Genomic DNA, 20,063 nt, shown 5'->3' with positions numbered 1-20,063 from the left:
GTTATTTTTGTTCTTTTTTTTTTCCTATAATGGTTTGATCATCGTCGTTTCTTTTTTTTTTTTTAAGAGGTGGGGGAGGGGCAGAGGGAGAGAGAATCTTAAGCAGACTCCACACCCAGCACAGAGCCCAGAGCAGGGCTCCATATCTCAACCCTGAAATCATGACCTGAGCCGAAATCAAGAGTCAGACGCCTAAACCGACTGAGCCACCCAGGCACCCCTCATCATTGTTTCTCATCAATCTATCTGGTTATTCTGTTCATTATTGGAAGTGGGTTATTAAAGTATCCAGCTGTTATTGTAGAACCATTTCTCCCTCTAATTCTTTTGCTTTATGTAATTTGGGGCTCTGTTATTAGGTGCGTATATGTGTATAATTGTTGTATCTAATTAATCAGCCCTTTTACAATATATAATGTCTTTGTCTCTTATAACAATTATTACTTAAGTCTATCTTGTCTCATATTGGGAAAGCTGCCCCACCCCACCCCCAGTTCTCTTTGGTTATTATTCATATGGAATACATTTTTCCATTCTTAGAATCCCATCCTAATGGTTTCATTTTAATTTAATCAATTCTTTAAAGAGCTGTCTTCAAATACACATACATTCCAAGGTATGGGGGCTGGAGAATGTTAACATATGAATGTTTCAGGGCACCTAGGTGACTCAGTCAGTTAAGCATCTGACTCTTGATCTTGGCTTAAGTCTTGATATTGGGGTTGTGGGCTCAGATCACTCTGGGCTCCACACTGGACATGGAAACTACTGAAAAAACAAACAAACAAACAAACATGAATTTTGCAGACACAATTCAGATCATAGCACATAGGTACCACTGTTTCTTCCCCCTTGAAATTCTTTCCTCCTCACTGAGGTCCATTGCTTGGTGATTTTTTCATTGTAGGTCTGTACACGGTAAATGTTTTGAGTCCTTGTATGTGTGCAAAGTGTTTCTTTTCCTTTTTTTACACTCAAGTCATTGTTAACTGAACATAGAATTCTAGTTTTAAAAGTATTTTTTCTCGGAACTGTAAAGATATTGTCCCCATTGTCTTCTTGTATCTGGTACTGCAGTTGGTCCCTCTGATTCTATGTCTTTGTAGGCAATATATCTCTGTCAGCTTTTAGGACTTTTCTGTGTGAGTCTGGTGTTCTGAGATTCCTCACAAGGTAAATGTGGCCTTTTTTTCCTTTATCTTACTGGCAATTTGTGTGTCCTGTTAGCTGAGGCCTCCAAGTTTTCAATTCTGGAGGGTTTATTTTTCCTAGAATGTCTTAGAGATTGTCTTCCTCTCCATTCTTTTCATTTTCTCCTTCTGGGTCACCTGTAAGAGAAATGTTGTCCCACCTGGCTCTAGCATCCATTTCTCTTGACTTTTCTTTCATTCTGTTCAGCAACCCCCCTGCCACCTTTTTTCTGGATTCCAGGAGAATTCCTCAGTTCGATCGTCCAGCTCACTGATTCAGTCCTGAGCTCTGTCCATGCTGCAACTTGGATCCACCTGCTGATTTTTGGCTCAGAGACGTTTCAAATCTCTCCTGGCTGAGCCAATATTCTGCCTCTTTCTGAAGACATTAAATATGCATATTCTCATTCGTGGCTTGTTCTGCTGGCTCTGTGAACGGTTTCCCGGGCAGGAGGTTCTGTTTGTTGCACTTGGTTTTCTTCGGTGGCACTGGTGTTCTGCAAACATCCAGGGTTTCTCGTGAAGGGACTATATTTGCACTGAATGTTCTGTCACCTGTCTGTTATGGCTGCACCTGTCACTTTAGCCTTTCTGTGAGAGAGATGATGGCAGGTGTGTCATGGGGAAAGATGCTTCAGGCATTCCTTCTCTCGGCTTTGAATCCTCCAGGGCTCCTGGACCTTGGCTGCACAGCCCATCCCTCATCCCTGGCCCTAGGTGCTGCCCCACCTCTCTGACCACCAGCCTCCCACCTCCAGGTAGGCACCTCCATGATTTGCTGCCTGGCCATGGCGGAGGGGGTAGGAGTCTGCTGAGCTGCCCCTGTCCCTGCAGAGCTCTAACCTGTCACCCTAGGGCCACTCTTGTGCTGGGCACTTCCAAGCTGGGAATAGGCCCTTTCTGCAGTCATTTGGACCTAGGTTTCCTCTTTCAATCTTCTGCTTATCAAAAAAGTCCTTGCAATTTCTCATGCATTGGCTGGGGGTGGGAGGGAAGGGAGAAACTACATGGTACACAGACTTTCTCTTCTTCATATGATCCTACATTGTATTTTTTTTTAAGATTTTATTTATTTATTTGACAGACAGAGATCACAAGCAGGCAGAGAGATAGGCAGAGAGAGAGGAGGAAGCAGGCCCTCCACTGAGCAGAGAGCCCAATACGGGGCTTGATGCCAGGACCCTGGGATCATGACCCAAGCTGAAGGCAGAGGCTTTAACTCACTGCACCACCCAGGCGTCCCCCTACATTGTATTTTAAGTACTTGTGTTACATTATTGGGTCCTTTTCAACATTTAGTTAGTCGAAAGTACATGCACATAGTGCTTTTTTATTTGCACTGGTCTCTGCCATGCCGAGTTCCCCGTATCCTGCCCGTCTACACTTTTTAAAGGCAAATTTCAGCATTTTACATTTATTTCTGTTGAATCCCATCTTGTGGTTTGGGCCCTATATCCTTGCCTGTCAAATCTCTCTGAATGTTGATGAGCACATTTATCATATTAACGGTCTCTCCCAGCGTTGTGTGACCTGCAGATCTGATAAGATTCTCCTTTACCCCTTCCTTCACTGTCATTGCCAAAAAATGTTGACCACGACAGGGCCCAGAAATGAGCTCTTTGGTTTTACCATTTGACGCCCTGCCCAATGTTTATTCACTTTTTCAGCAGAGATGTCAGTAGTCTTTAGGTGATGCTGTTCAACAGCTCCCGAGTTCACCTGTCGGGAAGACTAGTCAATCCAAATTCTATTATCTTATCCTCAAGGTTATCACAGAAAATTAGTCAGGAACTGAAATCAGGATGTACCGTTTGTTAATTCTAGCAGATCAGCGTGTAATTGTCTCATTGTTTCCCGATTGCTCTGCTATACTGGTTTGTCTGCCAAGCTGGCGTAGGAGCTTCTTGGGGGAGAGTATTAGTGTCATTTCCTGAGGGGCCTTACGCTTACGCGTGTGCTCGTTCTGAGGCAGAAGCCATTGTGTTCAAGACGGAGTGCGCCACACCACAGTTGAAGAGATGTTGTGATTCTGACTTTATAGATGAGAAAATGCCTTGCTGGCCTTGCCTTCATAGATGAAGATATGCCGGGATGCCTGGGTGGCTCAGTTGGTTGGACGACTGCCTTCGGCTCAGGTCATGATCCTGGAGTCCCGGGATCGAGTCCCGCATCAGGCTCCCAGCTCCACGGGGAGTCTGCTTCTCTCTGACCTTCTCCTCGCTCATGCTCTCTCTCACTGTCTCTCTCTCAAATAAATAAATAAAATCTTAAAAAAAAAAATAGATGAAGATATGCCTTGCCTTGCCTTGCACAGCTGGTTACAGTGGAGTTTGTCTGACTCCAAGCCCAATCCCTCTGTGGCTCACTTGGTCCCTCCCCAGGCGTGGCACCACCCGGTCTGCCATTTGGGAATAGGCTCAGAAAACACCATCCTCTAAAATTCCACCAGACAGGAGTGCCTGGGTGACTCAGTGGGTTAAAACCTCTGCCTCCGGCTCAGGGCGTGATCCCAGGGTCCTGGGATCGAACCCCACATCAGGCTCTCTGCTCAGCAGGGAGCCTGCCTCCTCCTCTTTCTCTGTCTGCCTCTCTGCCTACTTGTGATCTCTGTCTGTCAAATAAATAAATTTTTTAAAAAATTGTTTACATTCCACCAGACAGGAATTGAGGTAAAATGAGTGAGGTGATCCCTCGCAGGGGGTCACCCACCCTAAAAGATGAGCTGGAGTTAATGGGCCCTTCCCACACCTCATCAGTAGACACCAAGCCAAATGTAACCAGATGCATGGGATCTCATTCACTGGCCTTGTCCATCATGAATTTTGGTGCCAAGACAGAGCAGAGGAGTTCTTGGTGGAGAGCGAGAATTGACCTTGTGTTCTTTACCTGCACTGTCCTGGGGAAGGCATAGCCTGGTGCTACTGACAAGTCCCTGTTTTCAGAACAGACACATCCCTGGAGTGAACATGAGTTCATCATGCTTTTCCACATTGATGTACATGGAGCTGAGATGACGCTTTGTATGTGACAAAGAACACCTGTGAGTTGCTCCATAAAGCAAGGACTCTGGATCAAACAAGTTGGGAAAGGCTGCCTGCTGCTTTTTTGCCTTGGGGAGATGTACAAGCTAAGGCTCTGAGAAGTCCTGCAGTATGCCAAGCTTCCAATCTATTTGAGCACATCACAGCCCCACTACTCACTTTGTTGTTGTTGTTGTTAAACATACTTCGAGGGAAATCCTGACTCTGGAGACCTCGCCTTTTTTGCTCTGTTTTTGAACTTGTTCACTGGGCACATACCTCACTCCTTTACTCTCTTGTAACCTCGCTTCACTGCTTTCAAATCTCATATCACAGTGTCTTACTCTGGGTTTATTAGTATGCTTATTTGTTTCATGCTAATATTACCCACTGGACTGTAAGCTCCATGAAGGCAGAGATCACGCTGGTTTTATTCACCCCTTGCAGACTTAGTGTCCAGAGAAAAACGGGCGTGTAGTAGTACTCAGAAGTGTGTACGCATAGACTAAATGTGTCTCCAGTCATTATTTTGGTCTCCTGGGGCAATGTCTGTGCAATTAACAGGTTATTCTAATTGACTTTCCACGTGTCAGGCGCTGAGCTAAGCTTCTGCACATCACTTCATTTACTCCCTGTGGCAACCCTGTAAAGTTTCTAGAGTCATTGTTCGCCTCTTACAGGTAAAGCATTTGAGGCTTGGAGAATTCGAGTCCCTTCCCCAGCTCCCTCAGCCAATAAGCCGCAGAACCAGGTTCAATCCCAGGCCTGCCTCACTCCGGAATCTACACTGCTGTGCTCTTCTGGGGGAAGGTGACCATTTATAATGGGACAAAAATGAATTAGCATTCTGCCTCATGAGTCAGCCTCGGAAGAGCCCGGTGCTCTAGATGACCCAGAACGAAGGGGAAAATATTCAGTTCCTCAAGCTTGCAGAACTGAGTCTCTCATCCCAAGCGGAGGGTGACCCAGGGGACCCCAACTACGGTGCAGCCGGAGTCTTGGTCTCTTTCTAGAGATTTCACTTAACCTCTCTGTGGCCAGACTTTCCTGCTGAAAGAGATCAAGCGTGGTGCCAGGCACGTTTAGGCATGCCTTGGCTGCAGAAGTGTGCGCCGGTGCGAGTGCTTCCCTGGGAAGGCTTGGCTGTGAGCCCAGGGAGGTGGGGGGGTGCTGCTGGCTTCTCTCCCAGCCCCAAGTGGTGCTTCAAGTCAGGGTCTGCTCTCTGGAACTCCCTGGCGTGTGGCTGTGGGTTATGCGACATGCCCCAGGGTGCTGCCCTCAGTCACTGCACACCCGGCCGCTGACCGAGCTACTTCTCCTCTCTTGGCCACTCTTGAAGCCCCTTGGGGAGTTCGGAAATCTCCACTCTGCCTGGTCCTGGGCCTCTTGGCCCCTCAGCCCATGACGCTCATTCACCCTGTCCCTGCGGGGACCTGACATCCCATCTCCATAGTAACCTGCAGGAAGCTCGCGATGCTCTGGCCCAGAGTAGGAGTAGACCGCATTGCGATCCACATGCAGCAGATGTGGCCTCCTCCCACGGTGACCCGAGGTAGGGAAGAGGTGACTCGGAGCGGGCAGTGTGAAAAGCTGGTCCCCGCGCTTTCTGGGCCGCTTGTTGGTGAAGGCATCCGCTCCTATGCCCTTCTTGACTTTGAGTTCTTGCCAAAACACATCACTGAGCCGATGTGACAGTAGGGTAAGGTTCTAAGAGGCCCTCCCGGCAAAGATGCATTATTAATAGGCCAGGCTGTGATGAGTAGTTGGGCAGGAGACTAGACCGCACAAGGGACGTGTGTGATCTGCTGCAAGTGTGTGGCTTTCCAGTGTCTGAAGGGCCCGGGACCAGCAAGGGTTCCCCCAGCGGTGTGACTGCCTTCTGAGTTCTGGGCCCCGCGCTGAGACAGCAGGGTGAATGAAACAGACGTGGGCCTTAATACAGGAAGCACTGGAGGTGGCATCAGTAGTGAGATCTTGCACCACCATCTAGTACCTTAAGAAGGGTCTTTTAGGGGCACCTGGGTGGCTCAGTGGGTTAAAGCCCCTGCCTTCAGCTCAGGTCATGATCCCAGGGTCCTGGGATCGAGACCCGCATCGGGCTCTCTGTCTGCTCGGCGGGGAACATACTTCCCCCCTGCCCCCGCCTGCCTCTCTGCCTACTTGTGATCTCTGTCTGTCAAATAAATAAATAAATAAATAAATAAATCTTTAAAAAAAAAAAAAAAAAAGAAGAAGGGTCTTTTAGTTACACCAGGAGTTAGGCGGTGAGATGGGACAGTCAGCCCCTCTGTCCACTGTTAGCATCTGGTGTCCAAGGTCACCATGACCCCACGCCCCCTGAGTGGCCCCCTCCCTTCACTCTTTCCTCCGGAGTCTGTTCTCCCGAAACAGCCTCTTCAGTCTGTTTAAGATGCAGACCGCGTCACAGCACGCCTACTGTCCCGGAAGATGAGCACTCACGCTGCATTCGCCCTCTGGCAGGCCCTGTCTGTGCCACTCCCCGGTGTGGCCATCGGGCACTTGAACTCCATGCCTCAACTGGGATGTGCTGTACGTGTAAATAAACACACTTTGGGTTTCAAGGTCTTAGAATTTTAAAAAATGCAGAATGTCTCATCAACGGTTCTTATATTGATCACGTGTCAAAGTGTTCATACTTTGGTTATATTCGGTGAAATGCGACGTATTATTGAAATTACTTTTTCCTGTTTTCTTCTGAGTTTCTGTAACGTCACAGCTGGAGGATTTACGATGATGCCCCTATTCCTGGCCGATGTGATCTTCCTCTTGGACCACTGCGGGCCTTTTTCTTCCCTAGATTTGTGCCTGCTTGTCTCTCTGCCAGGATCCCGGATTCCCTGAGGCTTCATTTTACTTGGTTCCTTCTCATCCTTTGGGCCTTGAATTAAGACTGACACAGGCAGGGCGTAGGGCACCTGGATGGCTCAGTGGGTTAAAGCCTCTGCCTTTGGCTCAGGAGCTGATGATCCCAGGGTCCTAGGATCGAGGTCCTCATTGGGCTTTCTGCTCAGCAGGGAGCCTGCTTCCCCCTCTCTCTCTGCCTACTTGTGATCTCTGTCAAATAAATAAATAAATAATCTTTTAAAAAAAACAAAAACAAAAACAAAAGACCGACACAGGCTTTCCCTGACTGCCTCATCCAAGGGCCCTCTCTTAGAGACCCACCATACCGTCAACACCTGCTTGCTTCTTTCCTGGCATTAATGACCCAGTGGGATTGACATAATTTATTGATTCTGTTCTCCACCGCTCGCCATGTGCCAAGCATATTTTAAGTCTTGCATATTCTAAGTCTACACTTCTAAGTGTATTCATGTTCTAAATCCTCCCTGCGGCCCTCCGAGGGAGACCCGTCCCCATTTTACAGATGGGCAAACTGAGGGATCCTAACCCACAGATTTTAGGATTCCCTTGATGTGAAATGTCCCAAGAGAGACTCCATAGAGACAAAGCAGACTGGCGGTTGGTTGCCAGGAGCTGCGGGGAGGGGAGGCTGGGAAGTGACTGCTAAGGCGTACGGGCTTCTCTTGGGGGTGACGGCGGTGTTCTGGAATTAGATAAAAGGGTTATACAACCTTGGGAATATATGAAATGCACTGAATCATACACTTGACATGGGAGATTTCATGAGACGTAAATTAGAGCTCAGTTAACATAAATAATGATGTGGGGTGCTTACTGAACGAGTCCGCACAGAGGCAAGCCTGAACAGACCAGCGCTCGTCACTCTTCTCAGGGAGTCCCCCAGAAATGCCGTGCACAGATGCAAAGTGAGGGTGCACCCATGCCATTCAACCCCCGGTACTTCTCTGCAGCTGCAGACACGCCGGGCCCTTTGCCAGGCATATGTGACCACAGCAAACCGGACAAATGGGGTCCCTTACCTGGGGGTCCTGCACCTGCTCAGACGGCTTAGCCTGGAGCCTGGGCACCCCCACCCCCCACCCCCAGGATCCGTGGAGAGAATTCAGGAGCCCATGAACTTGCCTGGAAGGGAATTACATCTTTTTTCCCATCAGTTCAGCATTTCCTTCGATGATGAATTCAGTGACAAGCCACAACAGCATCAGTGCACTCTCAACAGAAATCACAGATATTTTCCTATCCCGTTGCGGTTATTGTGGATACCTCAACGTATTATTTGCATGTCCCCAGAATCAGGGGAGTCGTTGGGCCCCAGGCTTGGATATTACTGGAGGCGTTAATAAGGCAGCATATGGGTTAGAAGATGATAATTTTTTAAAATATTTGGCGTCTCAACAAAGTGGTTTTCCTGTGTGCTCCTCTGGGTGCATCGCGTATTTAAAAACTTCATTTGGGGTGCCTGGGGGGCTCAGTGGGTTAATGCCTCTGCCTTTGGCTCAGGTCATGATGCCAGGGTCCTGGGATCGAGGCCACATCAGGCTCTCTGCTCGGCAGGGAGCCTGCTTCCCCCCTCCTCTCCGCCTGTCTCTCTGCCTACTTGTGATCTCTCTCTGTCAAATAAATAAATAAATACATCTTCTAAAAAAGGAAAAAAAAAAACTTTATTCGGGATGTGGTTCCAGGTACCGAATGGGTTCGAGAAAGTTCGGAAGCGCCACCCCCCCGGGGAGGAGTTCCTTGTGCTGGACACGTCCTGGACGTTCCTGCACTGGAGGACAGTGGCAGTAATGGATAATGGGTGACAAGAGAGAGGGAGTGGGCCAACCTGCGCAGGCAGAGTGGACGGCTCTGGTGACCGTGAAGGCAGGTGGCCCATCAGAGACCACAGGAGTGATGCTCATGCCCTCGGAGTGGCCTCAGGGCAGAATGGAACTCGTAGCGTCCACTTCTCAACCCACCCAGCTTTGGCTTGTACGTTTGGCCTTTGTTGCTTGAAAGACCCCTTGAGGAAGTGGAGACGGAAAGAGCTCCAAGTAGCTTCCTGAAATACACGGCTAGGCTTGGTGAGTCCTCTCCGCTCAAGGCAGAGCAAGAGGGAAGCCCTCGGTGGCAGGGAGGTGATGGGGTGACCCACGTCTCTGCTCCAGAAACAGGGAAAGGAAGGCACGTTAACGAATTGCGCGTCAGCCGCAGTGGTTAAGTTTCCTGGTTTTACTGGCGGGTGTCCTAACCTGAGCATTACTTCAGTGTGGCTTGCTGGTGTTTTTTATCGTGGTTTCCCCCTCTTTCCCCATAGCTGCTAATATTTCGTGCTGCAGCTCCCCACTCTCTCTTGTCACCCGTTATCCATTACTGTCACCGCCTCGCTAGGATGTCCTTGGAGGAGACTCTTAATGGAGCTGTCCTGGTTAAAGAAATGCGATGCGATTGAACCGCAGTGAGGAATCAAAATCCAAATTTCCGAAAGGGATGAGTAATAACTAGGTATTAAATAAAGCATATTGGTTATTTATTACTGGCAGAAGGCAGGAAAACATTAGCATGCAAAAAGCTGTAAATTAATCACGGCCAGCTATAGGAGACCTGAAAGAGTCACCTCTGTCTTTGTTAACTCGGTTTTGTTATTCTTGATGTGTTCCCGAGTCCCCATTTCCGTCTTTCTGTGATAGATTTTCATCCCAGCTGGCCAGCGGAAGGCAGGAAGGGGAGAGATTAAACCAAAAACAGGGTTAATCTCGGGTCACCTGGCGTTTAAAAAAAAAGGTAGCGGGGGAATGAGCATCTGTTGGCTGACCTGGAATCGAATCCTGACCATACCACTCACTGCCCAGTGACCTTGGACCGGTCACCTGCTGTCTCCAGATTCTGGGTCTCAGTTAAAAGGCACATGATCTCCAAACCGTGCTCACAGGCTGTCATAAGGATTACACAAGAGATTGCCTTTACCAGTTTAGTCCCATGGCTGATGGCGGCTGTTGGTGACCAACAAAGGGGAAAAAGTCCTTGCCACTCAAAATGCCACCTGTGGACCAGCTGCATCTCCGACCTCCTGCATCAGGAATCTGCATCCCAGGTGCAAGGAACAGCATGGGCCAGGTGCAGGGACACGAGGAACCCAAGCTCTTGGGCGGGGCTGCTGTGCGGGTCCCAGCTTTCCCAGGGTCATTGTCACCACACACAAAAGGACTGCAGTCCTCACCCTTGGGATTGTTTTCCAAGCTTCCAGACCGTCGCCAGGGGGAGCAATTCAGAGGGAGGTCTGTATTTGGACCAATTGCAGCGTGGCGGGAAAGAGTCTTAAATAACTGTGTTATCCACCAAGTCCCCTTTGTTTAAAGAAGTCCATGGGGTCCTACATTCTTCAGGACGGAGAGCAAGTGGTGAGCTGAATCACTTTCACGGACCGAATTGTGTCCCCTCTGAATTCACATGTGGACAGCCCGAGCCCCCGTGGGACTGTCCTGGGAGACGGTCCTCTAAGAAGCTAATTAAGGCTAAAATTGTCATAAAGGGGGGGGCCTGACCCAGTGGGATGAATCCCTTTATAAGAAGAGAAAGAAACCCCACATGTGGGCACACAGGGGAGGCCGCCGGCTGCAAGCCAGGAAGAGGCTCTCTCCAGAAACCAGCCCTGCTGGCACCTTGATCTTGACCTTGGAACCTCCAGAGCTTCGAGAAATCAGTAGTTATTGGTTAAGGCTCCCCGGTCTGTGGGGCTCTGTTCGCACAGCCGGAGCCAGTACAGTCACCGGCAGAGACCGAGCGTTTCTGACCCGCCTTCTTCAGACGGTCCTGCAGACTTCCGAGCTTCCGTCCAGCAAAGGCGTTCACGGGCAGGACCCACTGCCGTTCAACCCTCTACATGTGTTTTTTTTCTCGTGGACAAACAGTGCTGTGTTTTCGAGGCACCCTTTCCCAGAACAGCTCTGTCCCCCGCGCCCCCACGCACGGCTGTCAGACCCCCTGATGTTTGCAAGTCCTCAGTTAGGAATCGCTGTTTCCCTGTTCCCAAGCAGGTGTGTGCAGAAGGGCGGGTGCACTGAAGAGCCGGCTGCCGGAGCCCAAGCGTAGAGGGTCTGGAGGTCACGGAGCCCCGCGCCTGTGTGTGAACAGGGCTAAGCCACCACCCCACCACCCCACCCCACCCCAGAGTATCACTCCGGACTGGGGCTTCATGCCTCTGAGCCCAGTGTGGCCAGGAGCATCTGCATCCCAGGGGACTTGTGAGAAGACAGCTGGTCACTCTGTTTCTGCTCTACACGTCTTTCCTGGGAGCAGAGTTTGATGGGACAAGACTAAGGAGGCATAAGGACTCTGAGCGTTTGGTGACGTAGCCTGGAGAAAGGGGAGGGGTCGTTGGAGGGGCGGGGACAGGTTTCCTTAGAACCAGCTCCTAAACCCGCAGGAGGTCGCCCCCACTGAGGCTCCATCGTCTGTCCTGCGGCGGGGGGGGGTTCCTTTCTCTGCGGATGCGACCTTCTCCCTGACTCTCACCCCCTTTCCTGCACTGTGAGCAAGTGTGGGGGCATGTTCCCAGTTTCTCAGGGCCCTCCAGATTTGAGTCGTGCTTCCAGATGGATGAGGTACCAATCCAGAGTGGCCACTAGAAACTTTCTCTCAAGAACCCTGAGAGGTGCTTCTTGCAGCCCTGTGTCCCGTGGGAGAGGGGCCCGAATGAGAGCCCATATTCCTCTTTTGAATTTGAATGCAGAAAAACAGGCCATTGCTGCATCTCTCTGGCCTGGGCGTGCAGATCCCGAACCCAGCCATGGGCTGTTCAGAGCCCCCTTGGAGACCCAGGCCCCGTGCTGTTCCCTGAAGAAGCCTTGCCCATTTCCCTGCACTGAAGCTTGCTTGACTTGTGTCCTCTGCCGGGAACCAGGATCCCTGAGCCCATCAAGGTGAATTACAGCTTTCTAACAGGACAAGAGAGTTGCCAGGACCAGCCTCTCCTTCCAGGAGATGTGTGTGTGTTAACAGCGGCCTTCTGGAGACAGTTAAAGACTCACCGGGTGTTGGAGTTTGTACTGGTAAAGGGTAGCCCCTGCGTCCGCTGACTGGCGCGCCCCTGTGAAAGGAGGATACGGGGCACCTGGGTGGCTCAGTGGGTTAAGTCTCTGCCTTCGGCTTGGGTCATGATCCCAGGGTCCTGGGATCAAGCCCCGCATAGGGTTCTCTGCTCAGCAGGAAGCCTGCTTCCCCCCCTCTCTCTGCCTGCCTCTCTGCCTACTTGTGAGCTCTGTCTGTCAAATAAATAAATAAAATCTTAAAAAAAAAAAAAAAAAGAGGATATGGAGACGCACAGAGAAGAACACGTGGCCCAGCAAGGCAAAGATTGGAGTGATGTGTCTCCAGGTCCAGGAATGCCAAGGATTGCCAGAAATGGCGAAAAAAGCAGAAAGAGAGGGACCTCGAATAATAGCTTCTCTCTCCAAGCCTCCAGAAGGAACCCATCCAGCCCACACCTTGAGATCAGGCTTCCCGCCCCGCCCAAACCGAGGCCCGGATAAATTTCTGTTGTTTCAACCCACCTCCGTCTTACAGCCACATCCCCGGGAAACCAACACAGATAGACTAACTTGGGGGGGGGGGCACTCAGCCCTTCCGTACTCCCCCACACGTGGTGGTTGGGGCTCCCACAATGCCAAGGGCTCCAGTGAGGTTGACCTCATCTCCGGGGTGTTTGCCGAAGTTCTACCTCTCTCCCCCGCCCCCACTGCATCTCAGAAGGCAAGGGAGTGAAAGCACAGCTTTGCAGTAGAATGGTCATCTCAAATTCTCGAATTCTAATTTCTTTTTCCCATGGAGACCCAGTTGTACACTGGAAAACACAGCCCTTAAGTGTAGAAGTGCTTCTGCAAGCCTTCCATCTGCTCTTTGACTTCTGGGGGGTTTTATCGGGGGTAGGAGTTCTTTATTTGTTGTACATACTAGTCCTTTATCAGGGTATATATACAGCAACAATTTCTGCCACGTCTGGAGCATTCCTGTTCATTTTCCTACGAGTGTTTTTAGTGGATGGTTTCTCAAGTTTTTTATTTTGATGATGTTTATTGTTTTTTTTTCTCTATCTTCAGTTTTGCCGTAAGTGCTTTCTGGATCTTGTCTAGGAAATCTTTGCCCACGTTAAGGTTGTAAAGATGATCTTATGTTTTCTTCTCCAAACATTATAGTTTTGGATTTTAGGTGGGTTTTTTTTTTTTAATTTTAGGTTTAAAGCTCTATCTTGAGTTAATTTTAGTGTCCAGCGTGAGGTAGGAGTTGAGGATTATATTTTTATGTGTGGCTGTTTAGTTATTCCAGCATCAATCACTGAAAAAACTCTCCTGCCACTTTCTAATTGCTTTGGTGTCTTTGGCAAAAATTAACCAACTGTGTAGCTATAGATCTATTTTTGGACTCACTCCTCTGTTAACTGATAACGTTGCCTATCTTTACACAGCAAAACACACTCTCTTGCTGATTGTAGTTTCACAGTAAGCCTGGACATGATATCTGTATATAATATATGTTATAATATAATAATTACATGTTATTTAAGAATGTAGTATATAACATATAAATGAATATGTAACACATAAATTTATAATTAATATATGTTAATTTATATCCTATTCCTCCAATTTTGTCCTTTTTTCCCCACAAATTTTCCTTGCCGTCCTACATGAATATTACAGTCAGTTTATTCATGCTATACCAAAAAAGCTCTTTGATATTTGATTGAAATGTTTGCTGTCATAGGTAAATTTGGACCCTAATTAATGATACTGAAGTGTCTTCCTATCTGTGAACATTGGGTTAGGTCTTTCCAATTGGTTTAGGGTTCCTTTCTTTCTTTCTTTTTTTTTTTTTTTAGCAATACTTTGTAGTTTTTAGTGTGGACATTTCATACATCTTTCATTGTATTTAAATCAATAGTATTTTATGTTTTTCGATACTAGTTTTTTTATTTTTGTATATTGACCTTGCATCCTGTGTCCTTGCTAATTTATGATTAATTGAAAGTAGTTATTACTGATACTCTCGTATTTTTTTTACAGATTCCTTCGTATTTTTTCTGTACAAAATTATGATGTCTATAAATAATGGCAGTTTTATGTCTTCCTTTCCAACCTTCCTTTCCTTTATTTCTTTTACTGGCCCTAATCCACATCTAGGAATACCAGTACAATGTTGAATAGAAGTGATTTGTGTGACTATCCTTGCTTTGGCCCCAATGTTAGAAGGAAAGCATTTAGCCTTTTATCATAAAGTGTGGTGATAGCTGTTATCAGCTTGAGGGAAATTCCTTCTATTCTAGTTTGCTGAGGGTCATTTATATGAATGAGTTGAATTTTGCCAACTGATTTCTGCTTCTATTGAGGTAACCATATGGTTTTTTCCTCTAGTCTCTTAATATGATGAACTAGTGGTTGATTTTGAATGTTGAACTAACCTTGCATTCCTGGAAGCAATCCCACTTGGTCATGATGTAATATCCTTTCTATATATTTCTGAAATTTTGTGCTAAATTTACATTAAGGATTTTTGCATCTCTATTCATGGAGGGTACTGGTTTTTTTTTTTTTTTCCTGTACTTTTTTTTGGTTTTGGCATCAGCATATGTTGGGCACATTAAAATGAGATGGGGAGTACTACTTCTCTCTTTTATGAAAGAATTTATAGATGTTATATTTATAAAAAGAATTTGTAGGTGTTATTTCTATCTGAAGTGTTTGGTAGAATTCACCAGTGAAGCCAAATGAGTCTAGAGCTTTCCTTGTGAAAGAGTTTCTGATAATGACTTCAGATTCTTTATTAGGTAGGCTGACTCAAATTGTCTATTTCTTCCTAGGCCAACTTTTGAAATTTGCATCTTTTGAATAATTTTTTCCTTTTATGCATAGAATTTGTGGGCATAAAGTTTTTCATAATATTCCCATAATATCTTCTCAGCACCTGGTGATTCTATAGTTAGTATCTCATCTCTGTTACTTGAATTATTTTGTTTTTTCTTTTTTTTCTTAATCAGTCTAGCTAGAGGTTTATCAGTTTTGTTAATCTTTTCAAAGAAGCTATTTTGTTGATTTTTTCCATATTGCTCTTATAGTTTCTATCTTATTGTTTCCCACTCTTAACTTTATTGTCTCCTTTTCTCTACTTACTTTGACTTTTCTGGCTTCTTAATGTAGAAATTTAGATCATTAATTTCACATCATTCTTCATTCCTGATATAAACCTTTAAAATTATAAATTTCTGGGGCACCTGAAATAAACCTGATATAAAGCTTTAAAATTATAAATTTCTGTGGCACCTTGCTTTATTTGCTCAGTTTGTTGGGCATCTGCCTTCAGCTCAGGTCATGATCTTAGGGTCCTGGGATCGAGCCTCACATCAGGCTCACTGCTCAACAGGGAACCTACTTCTCACTCTTCCTCTGCCTGCTGTTCTGCCTACTTGTGCTTCTCTCTCTCTTTCTGTCAAATAAATAAATAAAATCTGTTTAAAAAAATTTTTTAAAAAAACATAAATCTCCCTCTAACCATTGCTTTAGCTGTGTGCCCCAAATTTTTGACATTGTGTTTTTATTTCTATTCAGTTCAAAATATTTTCAAAATTTCCCTTTTGCTTCTTCTTTATTTAGGACTATATCATTTAATTTCCAAATATCTAGGGATTTTTAATTATCAATTCTAATTTATTCCCTTTGTCCCTAATTTATTTCCCCTTTTCTAATTCTTCCCTTCCCTTTTGTCTTAAATTTATAAATTTATTCTAATTTATTCCCTTTATTATATTTTATATAATTCTAATTCCTATAAAGTTATTGAGATTTGTTTTATGGCCCAACATAAAATCTTAGCGAATGTTTCATACACACCTAAGAAGCACCTGTATTCTGCAGGGATCCCGCTGTTGTTAGCTGTTGTGTTTTGTAAATGTCAGTTGGGTCAGGTTAGTTGGTAGTGGTGTTCAAATCTTCTGTGTCCTTGATTTTTCTCTACTTGTCCTAACAATAACTGAGTGGGATGTTGAAATCTACAACTATAATTGTCAGTTTGTCCAATCTTCCTTTCAGTTTTGTCCATTTTTTGCTTCACATGTTTTGAAGCTCTATAGTTAGATGCATACATATTTAGAACTGTTAAAGCTTCTGGATGAATGGACTCCATTATCTTTACAAAATGTCCCTCTTTATCTCTGGTAATACTCCTTTTCTGAAGCCTATTTTTAGGATACTGGTATAGCCATTCCAGGTCTTATGAATAATGTTTCCATGTTTTTACTTTTATCTTACTTATGTCTTTATATTTAATGTGTGTCTATTAACACAGCATATAGTTGAGTGTTTTTTTTAATTCACCCTGACAGTCTCTGCCTTTTAATTGATGTGTTTAGTCCATTTACATTTACTGTCTGAGTCTTTTCTTTATGATGCATCCATTCTTGGTTTCATTTTTCCTTCTTTCCTGCCTTTCTTTGGATTAATCAAGGTCTTTTTTGATGTTCCATTTTTATCTCCTCTGTCGACTTGTTAGACAACCTCTTTGCTTTATTTGTAGGTGCACAGTTGCTCTATGGTTCATATAACGCACCTTTTAACTTGCTACAATCTACCCTGCACTTATATAGCTTTATGCATCTAGCATAAAGACTTAGGATGTATGCTTTCATTTAACCCCCCTCATTCTTGTGTTATTGTTATTGTGTTTTCTACATATGTTATAAAGTACACAATAAGTTGTTTCTACATGTGTTATTGTTATTGTGTTTTCTACATATGTTATAAAGTACACAATAAGTTGTTATTTTTGCTTTAAATCATCAGTTATTTTTAAAGAAATTAAAAATGAAAAATAAATGTATTTACTTACATATTTACCATTTTTGACACTCTTCAGTTCTTCATGCAACTTCAAGTTTCTGTCTGGTATCATTTGTTTTTATTCTGAAGACTATTCTTTACATTCCTCATACGACAGGTCTGCTGTGATGTATCTTTTCAGGTTTATATCAAAGAAAGAGCTTTTATTTCATCCTACTTTTGAAAGATGTCTCCCCAGATAAAGAATTCCAAGTTGACTTTTTGTTTCAGCACTTTAAAGATGTAGTTCTATTTTCTTCCCCCTCACATTGTTTCCCATGAGGAATGAACAGTAATTCTTATCATTATTCCATTGTATAGAATATCTCTTTTTTCAGTTGGCTTTTAAATTTTTTCTCTTTATATTCAATTTCCAGCAATTTGAGATATTCCTATTATAGTTTTTTATTTATTTTGCTTCAAGCTCAGTGAGTTTCTTGAATCTGTGAGTTGATATTTTTTGTCAAAAATGGAAACATTTTAAAAATAATTTCTCTCCCCCAATTTCTCTTTCTCTTCTCCTTCTGGGACTCTAATTACATGAGTGTTAGACTATGTGATGTTATCCCACAATTCACTAATTCTCTGTTCAGTCTTTTCAGCCTTCTCTTTTCCTCTCTGCCTCAGGTGGATAGTTTTTCTTGCTCTGTTTTCAAGTTCACTGATGAGTCTGCATGTCTAAGTGGTTGTTAAACCCATCTATTTGAATTTATAACTTATATATTCTAATTTTTACATCTAGAATTTCCATGTAGCTATTTCTTGTTTCATACGTGTTTTGCTCTCGTGCTCATGTTTTCTTTAAATTTTGACATATTTATAATAGCTGTTTCAAAGTCTTAGCATGCACATTCCAGATCCAAAAATAAAAAATTATATTTCTGTAATTTCCGGATCTGTTTCTATTGACTTTTTCCCCCTTCTGGTTATGAGTCAAATTTGCCAGCTTATACACATGTCTAATAAATTTTTTTCTTGAACTCTGGTCATTGTGAATACTGAGTTTCTGGATTTGATCATGAATCATGATAAGTTTTGATTACTTTATGTATGAATGGGCCTAATCCTTTTGAAACTTATTGTTAAGCTTTGTTAGGTATATCTAGAGCAGTCTTTATTCTGGAGTTAGAGTAGATCTACTGCTAAGGTATAGATTTTCTGGATCTCTGAACTCAGTGAACACTGTTTCTCTGGTCTGGCTAGTTGGAAGTCTGACATCTCTCAGTCCTGTGTGTCATCTGAAATTTATCAGTTCACAGCCCTGTGATAGTTACTGTCTGCCGCACTCATGGAGTCTTCCATGTGTAAGTATAGTTTAGTATTTAGCTTGTGTCTGTGTCTGTGTCTGTTAGTTGCTCTTGGTATCTCTCCTCCCAAACTTTAGACATCAACAGCCCTGAACGCTGATCTTTGTCTCCACGGTTTGGTGAACCTGCCATCCTCTGGGATCCACCTTTCTGCCCATACTATGTAAAATGGATCCAGGCAAAAAGCCAGAGCAGTCCTGAGGCCTGCCTCCTGAATTTCTCTTCTGTTATGGTCATCCTGAGCCACCTGTCCCAATGTCTACAAATAGTTATTTCAGGTATCTTGTCACTTTATAATTGTTTAATATTTTTGCTGTTATTCATGGTGTGTTACTTTTTGCATACCTCATGACTGATCTGAATTCACCAAGCCAGATAAGAAGGTATTATAAAAGATGAGCAATGATTTAGGATTTATTGTTAGTAGAAATCATGGGGCACCCTGTCCACAAGAAAAGACTTTAAGTATACCCAAAAATCTTGTTGTATAAAATTTTGGAATTTTAGGGATGCCTGGGTGGCTCAGTTGGTAAAGAGTGTGCCTTCAGCTCAGGTCATGGCCCCACAGTCCTGGGATCGAGCCCCGCATTGGGCTCCCTGCTCGACGGGGAGCCTCCTTCTCCCTCTGCCTGCCGCTCCCCCTGCTTGTACCCTCCCTCTCGCTGACAAATCAATGAATAAAATCATAAAAAATAAAATAAATTTTTTAAAAACTGGAATTTTATAAGAAATACCTGAGGAGCTTAATCCTACTTTGCAGAAAAACCCTTACTTCACTTTACAGAAGAACTAGCTACAAGTAAATAGTGTTCTTCCATGACCCATTGGAAGGTGATTGTTGGAAGAGATAGGTAATGGACAGCAGAGCCCAGGTCTCTAAGTTTTAGAAGTTGTTTCCAGGTTGCTGATTAGAAATGAAGCCAGTGAACCACTGAGCTGTTGCATTGCATACATAAGCATCTAGGGCCCACAGCAAGGCCAGGACAAAGTGAGGGCCACTGAGGGATGAGGTATAAAGACCTGGTCCCACATGGGGCTCAGTCACCTCTAAGATCTGAATGAATGTATTAAGCAAAATGGGCTCCATCAAAGGCCAGGCAAGGTGTGAGCCGTGAGAGACCAGCACCCGTGTCAAAGAAACGTTCTAGAAGACTTGGATGGGGAGTGAACAGGCAAGTCAGCAACCCGCGTCTCTGCCAACAGTGAGGACTGAGCTAGGACAGCACTTATCCGTGTCTGTGTGAGTCACCCAGTGAGCTTGTTAAAATGCAAGCTCTGACTCAGAAGGTCTGAGATGAGACCTAAGGAGCTACAGGTCCCACAGGCTCCAGATGGCGTCGAGGCCGTGCGACAGCACTGATGGGGGAGGGATTTCAGCCCGTGAGCCAGGGTAGTTCCTCACATGGGCAATCAACTGATGCTTGTGGTGTAGAGGAGACCGTGGTGCTAAACCCAGTAAATGGAGACAATAGGGTTGGATTTACCCAGCATTGTTTACCCATGACATTTAATCCTTAAAGCCATCTGCACCTGCTGGCGCTGACAGTTATACCTGAGGGGGTTCAGCCTCTAGCATCCCAGAAATCTCAGCGGTGACCCTAGGAAAATTTCCCCCAGAGCCACAGGAGCTGAAACACGTGCTATTCCTACTGGTTCAAGTTCTTATATGCCAGCAGAACGGAAGCATGCTTCATTTAAAAAAAAAAAAAAAAGGCAAGCATGAAAACAACCCTCAAAACTCTATTACCTTCTGCCATAAACTGTTTTCTAGAGTATCGTACTGTCACACAAGTGTGCCTTGACTGCAAACTCAGT

The 20,063-nt window shown here is 45.0% G+C and overlaps 1 protein-coding gene across 3 annotated transcripts in view; it reads left to right on the top strand.

The window, feature by feature from the left end:
• The window catches only part of CARD11 (caspase recruitment domain family member 11), a 112,032-nt gene that overhangs the window by 31,672 nt on the left and 60,297 nt on the right, over positions 1-20,063 (top strand). The gene's annotated exons all lie outside the window — the stretch shown is intronic.

The sequence above is a fragment of the Mustela erminea genome, chromosome 20 (genome assembly GCF_009829155.1).
Source record: "Mustela erminea isolate mMusErm1 chromosome 20, mMusErm1.Pri, whole genome shotgun sequence".
In the NCBI taxonomy this organism is placed as follows: Eukaryota; Metazoa; Chordata; class Mammalia; order Carnivora; family Mustelidae; genus Mustela; species Mustela erminea.
The sequence above is the reverse complement of the archived record's forward strand: the minus strand, read 5'-3'. Positions and strand labels throughout refer to the sequence as shown.